Consider the following 6,968-nt stretch of genomic DNA (forward strand, 5'->3'; position numbering starts at 1 on the left):
ATTCCTTAAAGGTTAAGATAACTTTGCTTCCATAACCAATCCCTACTCCCCCTCTGTCTCCCAGACCCTGGTAACCAATATTGTGCTTTCTACCTCTTTACCATAGACATCTTAAGATTCAGTGTTTGTCTTTCTTGGCCCAGCTTATTACATTTAACGTAATGTTTTCCAGGTTCATCTGGGTTGCTCCACATGACACTTTCATCATGTTGGTGGCCGAAGAACATTCCCTATTGTATACATAACAAGAGTTTCTTGATCCCTTTATCTGTGGATGGACAGGTAGGTTGAATGTATACCTAGTAGAGGGAATGCTAGATGGTATGGTAGTTTTCTTTTCTATTCTTTGCAGGACCCCCCAACTGTTTTTTACAGCATTAATACTAATTTACGTTTCCACAAACAGTTCCCCTTTGTGGAAATTCATACTAGAAGTTGTCTTTTTAAATATTTTAATCTGTTTGTAATGTTCATTCTAGTTGGAGTGAGATAAGATCTGAGTGTGGTTTAGATCTTCATTTTTCTCATGCGTAGTAATGGTAACTGCATTTTTGCAAAGGTTGCGTCAGGTTCTTGTCTGCACAAATATCTCTTCAGGTTATTTGGTTTGGTTATTTTTCTGCTTTTTTTTGGCCAGCTGGTAGTGTTACCGGCTGGCTTGTACCTTTTCAAAAATAACTCCTTATCCAACTGAATGTTTGCCTAAATTTTCTTATAACTTTTGGTATGCCTTTTCATTTTGTTCATTGTTTATTAGGCACAAACTCTTCAGTTTGACGTGGCCCCACATGTATAATTTCTTGGTTAGCCGTGCTGTTGGTTACTAATCAAGAAAAAACAAAATCACTACCAAAGGAGTCTATTGTCCATGATTTTCTTTTCCTTGTATTTTTGTTAGTTTTTGCAAATCATGCGCATACATCCAAGTTGCAATAAATACACGCACACCCGAGGTTGTCTTTATGGTTGCAAGTTTTGTGTATAATCTTTCATCCTTTTTAGTTGATTTTTGTGTATTTCATACCATAAGCGTCCTGTATTATTCTTTTGCATGTGGATACCTAGTTTTGAAAACCTTTCCCATTGCGTCAGTTTGGTAGTGTTTTGAAAAATGTGTTCTCTCTATATAAATTTGTGTTTATTATTGAACACCCTCATTTTGCTCACTGGTCTGTATTTCTCTGTGTTTACCAGTGACATATGGGTTGGTTAACTAGGGATTTTCATTTAATTAGAACTCAGGGAATGTGATACATGCCACATGGTTTGTGTTTCTCAGGATAACTTTGGAAATGCAGGGTGTTTCACATTTCCATGAGAATTTTGGCATTGTTTTCTTTATATATCTTAAAACACCATTTGGCATATATAAATGTATATAATTAGAGGGTACACGGAAGATTTTGAGACGTGTATGTTGAGTAATCATCAAATTGGGTTATTTAGCATCTCTTCACCTCGTATAGTTAACAATTTTTTTGTGTGGTAACAACATTGAGAATATTTTCTTCTAGCTACTTTAAGGCATATGATACATTTGTGTTAAGGCTAGTCACCCTGCTGTGGAATAGAAGACCAGAATTGATAACTCTCATGAGGGTAACTTTTTACCCATTACTGATTCCTTCCCAGATCCTCTCCATCTTCCCAGTGACTTCTAGTAACCCCAATTGAACTTTCTGCTTCTAGGAGATGAAGATGTTTTCAGTCTGCATGCCTGAGATGGTGTGGAATGGGACTTTGTCTACCAGGCTCATTTGTTGGACCTGATGTTCTCCAGGTTTCTTCATGTGGCTGCAGGTGGCAGGATTTCTCAGAGCTTTATGGCTGGAACATATTCCGTGGTGTATCTGTACAGCAGTTTCTTCATCCCTGCAGCTGTGTGTGGACGGGTAGGTTGGTTCTGTACCTTGGCCACAATTACAAGTTCCTCAGTAACCATGGAAGGCAGATAGCTCTCTTCAGCCCAGGGATTTCAACTGCTTTACATGTGGAACCAGTGGTGGGGCTGCAAGCTGACATGGTAGTTGTACTGTGAAGTTTTTCAGGAACCTCCTGCTGTTTCTCATAGTGTGTATACTAGTTTACATCTCCACCAATAGTGTTGAAGAGGTTACCTTTCTGTAAGTCTACACTGGCTGGCACCTTCAAAAATTAGTGTTTTGTTATTGGTAGTATTTATAGTGAGTTGAAGGAGACAGAATGTTAGCGTGGCTTTCATGGACATTTTTGTGAGTATTCGTGATGTGGAGAAAGTCATTTGAGAAATCCCCACGTTGCTTTCCATGGTGTCTGAACTGGTTTGCATTTCCACCAGCAGCAGAGCAGCGTCCCTCTTCTCTGCCTCGCCTGCATTCGTTCTTGCGGACCGTGTCCTAATCGTCATTCTGGCCAGTGTGCAGTACTATCTCGTGGGCCTTTTGCTTTGCCTTTTTCTGTTGATGACTGAGGTAGAGAAATGTTGTCATGTCTGTTGGTTGCTGTAAGCCTTCTTTTGAGGTACATGATTTCCTGCCTCTTGCCCTTTCTTCATTGAGTTTTTATTTTCCTGATTGATTTAACATCTTTAAGGTAGATCCTGGATATTAGCCTTCATCAGATGCATGCGTGGAAACATTTTCTCCCGTTGTGCAGGCTGTCTGTTCACTCTGTTGGTCATTTCTTCTGTGCAGCAGCTCTTCTGTGTATTAGGTGCCACTGGGCAATAATTGTTTTAGTTGCACTTGCTTTTGGAGACTGAGACACATCCATGCTGTGCCAAATCCTCTGTCAGGAAGGGTGTTTCTAGGTGTTTTTTTTTTTTGCAGGCTTTTCATATGTGAGGTCTTGCATTTACATCTTTCATTCATCTTGAGTTTATGTCTGTACACCGTAAGACACGGGGCCCACTGTTTTTCTTCTGCAGCTGGCTAGTCATGCCAGCGCTATCTATTGAAAGGAGGGAGTCCTTTCTCGAAAGCTTATTTTTGTGGATTTTGTTGAAGATCAGATGGTGTTAGGGGTGAGGGTTTACATCTGGGTCCTCTAATCTGTTCCACTGCTCTGTGTGGAATGGGGTCCCTAGCTTTTCAATGAAATTTAACATCGGGAAGTGTGACACAACTGAGGTAGTTTGGATTTCTCAGGATTGCTTTGGAAGTTCAGTGTGTTTTGTGGTCCACATGAATGTTAGCATTGTGTATTTAAATCGTTTTTTAAAACGTTGGTCATATAGTAAAGGTATACAATGCGGGGAGTTAGAATGGGGCATTTTGATTAATGCAGACACAGAGGAATGATAAAATCAGGATATTTAGAGGCTCTATTATCAGAAACAGTTAATTTATTTGCTGTGAAAACATTTGGAATCTCCCAGATTTTGTGAAAAGGGTGTGATGTTGTGTTAGCCTCTGGTCACTTGACTGTGGAACAGCGAGGAACAATTCATTCCTCTCATCTAAGTGTAACTTTGTGTCTATTTCTGACCTCTGCCCATCCCCCTTCTTCCTTCCAACCTTTAGTAACTATTACTGTGCTTTCTAGACCTGTGCAGTGAAGCCTTTTATTTTGGATTCTAAATTAGTTTTTCTTTTTCTGCCTGTCTTAGGCCATATACCATGATGTCCTCCAGGTTCAACAGTGTGGCTCCAAATGATGAAATTTCATTCTGGTTTTCTGGTTGAAGACGATTCTATTTGTGTACATCCACCAAGTATCCCTTCATCTGCGGATGGGCAGGTAAGTCTATTCTTTGTGTTGGCAATGGTGAATAGTGCTGCAGTCCACATAGGATGGCAGATGCCTCTTGCATGGACTGATTTCTTTTGCCCTGAGAGTATACTTAGTAGTACACTTGTTAGATGAAGTGGTAGATATAGGTTAAACTTTTGGAGGAACCTCCCACTGGTTTCTGTAGTTTGTGTACTATTAACGTTCTTACCCAGTGAGTTCCTCTGTGGAAATTTACACCAGCATTTGTGTCTCTTTTAATGTATTTTATTGTTTTGATAATATCCATATGAATTATAGTGAGATGATGTGTGTTGTTCTGATTTACATCGTTCTCATGATTTGTGATGTTATCTAAGTTTTTAAAGCTTGTCTGCAATGTTACGTCTTCTTTGCAGAAATGTCTATTTAGGTTCTTTGGCCCCATTTTGTTTAGTTATTAGTTTCTCTTTTGTGTTTTTGCTAGTAAGTAGTGTTTGTTGCTTAGACATTTTGAAGACAACCTTTAATCAGATGTAGGTTTGCCGAAACCTTTCTTGTAAACTTCAAGATAATTTTTTATTTTATTTATGGATTTTTAAAAAATCTGCTTGGGCACAAACTCTTCTAACGTATGATGCAGTCCCATATGTGTTTGTTTTCTTGTTGTCCTTTGATGTAGGTGACTGATGAGGAAAAACAGAATCCTGACCAAAGTAGTCCATCACCTATGAGTTTTTCCCCCTGTATTTTGTATTTTGTTTTGACATACTGTGAGCACAGATCCCCATTGACCTAAATGTACCCACACCATATGTCTTCTCATTGGAAGAGTTTGATGCATTCAACTTTTGTTTATGAGTCTCTAATTCATTTTGAGTTAAACCTTGGTCTTTTTACACAATAGGGGTTCTGTTTTACTTACGTAGGGTTATCCAGTTTTCAAATCCATTTACTAAACAGATTTCCCCTTCTTTATTGTGTCTTTCGGTGTTCTTTTACAGAACGTGTAATTTGGGTTTGTGATTGAGCTCCCTCATTCTGTCTGTTGGTCTGGGTTTTTCGGTTAGTGCCAGTCATCTATTGTTTAGATAACTGGCTTTTCAATATAATTTCAAATGGAGGACAGTGATGCATTCCATGTACTTTGTATTTTCAGGGTTGCTTTGAAATTCAAGGTGTTTCATGGTTCCATGTAAATTTTATCATCATTGGTATCCTTTTTTTTTTTTTAAAGAAAAAGATTACCATAGAGTATATGTATATAACTAGAAGATACAGGGGCCATTTTGATATGGGTACACCTAGCATATTGATTAAATCACAATATTTAGCATCTATGAAGTCCTCTAGTCCTCTAGGTGTTATTTGTCTGTGGAGTTGATACTCAGAATCCTTTCCAGCTATTTGGAAAATTCACTACAATATTAACCCTGGTCACCCTGCTATAGAAGAGAAGGGCAGGACTGATCTGTTTTCTAAGTGTAACTTTGTACCCATTACCAATCCCTGCCTAGGGCCCCCTTCCCCACAGCCTCTGGTAACCACTGTTGAACTTTCTACCTCTGTGAGGTCAAGTATTTTAGATTCGACATGCATGAGATCATGCAGTATATGCCTTTCTCTGCCTGGCTTATTTCATTTAACATAGTGTTCCTAAGGTTTTTCCATGTGGCTGCAAGTGACGAGATTTCACCCATTTCTACGATTGAAGAATATTCTACTCTGGATGTATATTGCAGTTTCCTCGTCCCTTCATCAATGGATGAACAGGTAGGTGCATTTCCTATCTTGGCTATCGTGAGTACTGCAGTACGGAGGGCAAGGCAGGTATCTCTTTCACATAGGAATGGAATGATGGCTAGATGAAATGGCGTTTTTACTTTGTTTGAGGCACTTCCAGCTGTCTTTCCTAGTGTGTGTAGACATTGACATTCCCACCAATAGTGTATGAGAAGAGTTTCCCCTTCTGAAATTCTATACTAGTTGTTTCCATTGAAAACTTTTATTTCTGTTTTAGGGAACATTCATTCTATGTGGATGGAAGCTGTATCTCAGTGCAGTTTTCCTTGACATTCTTGTGAGGATTAGCACTTTTGAGAAACTTTTCTTTTCCCTGTGAGTCAGTTTCACATCTGCTTTGCAAACACGTCTATTCAGGTTTTTTGCCCAGATTTAGCTTGGGTGTTCGTTTTTGTTCCCCCCACATGGTAGTGTTAGTTTCTGCGCATATTTTATAATGAGCCCTTTCAAAGACAGGATTTTCCATAGTTTTCTTTCAGTCTGTGAGGAACCTTCTCTTCTGTTCATTGTTTTCTTTTTGCAGCAGAAGATCCGATGTTTTCCGTAGTTCCACGTGTTTACATATTAGTGGTGACTTCTGTGTGCAGTTAAAGTTAAAAACAGTGAAAAAGATTGCCAATCCATGGGATTGTCTATGGTTTTTTTAATTCTAGTTTTTCTTTTCTTTTTATATTTCACATTTTGCAACTTGTGTGCATAGATTAGTCTTCTAAACTATGTGCTTACCATTTGTTTCCTGAGGGAAGTAAATGGTTTCAAGATTGAGTTTAGGCCTTCAGTGTCATTTACATTGATTTTTGTCCCATTTCACTGTTTTTCATGTGGTTATCCAGTTTGCTCAAAATCATGTATTATTTTCCCATTGTGTCTTTTTGTGTTGTGTTGAAAAATGTGTTCAGTGTGCATTCATTTGGGTGGCATGTGGGACCCCCTCATTCTGTTCATTGGGTAGCCTTTCTATTTTTATGCCAGTGGCAGGTTGTCTGGGTAAATAAAGGTTTTAGTTGCTTTATCATTATGCCCACTTAGTACCTTTAGTTTCTTGTGTATGTTAGATAACAGTTCTTTTGGGATACATGATTTCCTATAATTTTATCCCAGTCTGTAGGGTGCCTTTTCTTTGGGTTCATTGTTTTTTCCTTGTTTATAAATTTTAAAATTGTCCTTTGGGAGCAGATGGAGCTCTGAGCAAATTGTGCCCGGAGCTCAGAGTAGATGGAGCAAGATGAAGCTCAGAGTAGATGGTGCTTAGAATAAGATGGAGCAGCAAGCATATGGTGCCCAGGGCAAGATGGAGCTTCAGTGATTGTAGCTGAGAACAGAAGGAGCACGCAGAAGATGTTGCTCCCAGTAAGATGGAGTTCCAAGCAGATGGTGCTCAGAGCAAGCTGGAGCTCCAAGCAGATGGTGCTCAGAGTAAGATGGACCTAAGAGTGATTAGAACTCTGAGAAAGATATTGCTCTCTCCTGAGGGTGCT

The 6,968-nt window shown here is 39.1% G+C and overlaps 1 long non-coding RNA gene across 3 annotated transcripts; it reads left to right on the forward strand.

Annotated features, from left to right (window-relative positions):
- Positions 1 to 215: 215 nt before the first annotated feature.
- Positions 216 to 5,587, forward strand: LOC116547278. 3 transcript variants are annotated; one of them, XR_004267009.1, is made up of 4 exons: positions 216 to 282; positions 1,690 to 1,892; positions 3,587 to 3,717; positions 5,349 to 5,587. It is a non-coding gene; the product is annotated as an uncharacterized LOC116547278 (long non-coding RNA). The 3 variants fall into 3 exon arrangements; XR_004267010.1 differs by having other exon boundaries at positions 3,611 to 3,717; XR_004267011.1 differs by lacking the exon at positions 1,690 to 1,892 and having other exon boundaries at positions 269 to 282; positions 5,349 to 5,582.
- Positions 5,588 to 6,968: the final 1,381 nt, after the last annotated feature.

This window comes from Sapajus apella, unplaced genomic scaffold, assembly GCF_009761245.1.
Source record: "Sapajus apella isolate SASKATOON/1434 unplaced genomic scaffold, GSC_monkey_1.0 scaffold2573, whole genome shotgun sequence".
Lineage (NCBI taxonomy): Eukaryota > Metazoa > Chordata > Mammalia > Primates > Cebidae > Sapajus > Sapajus apella.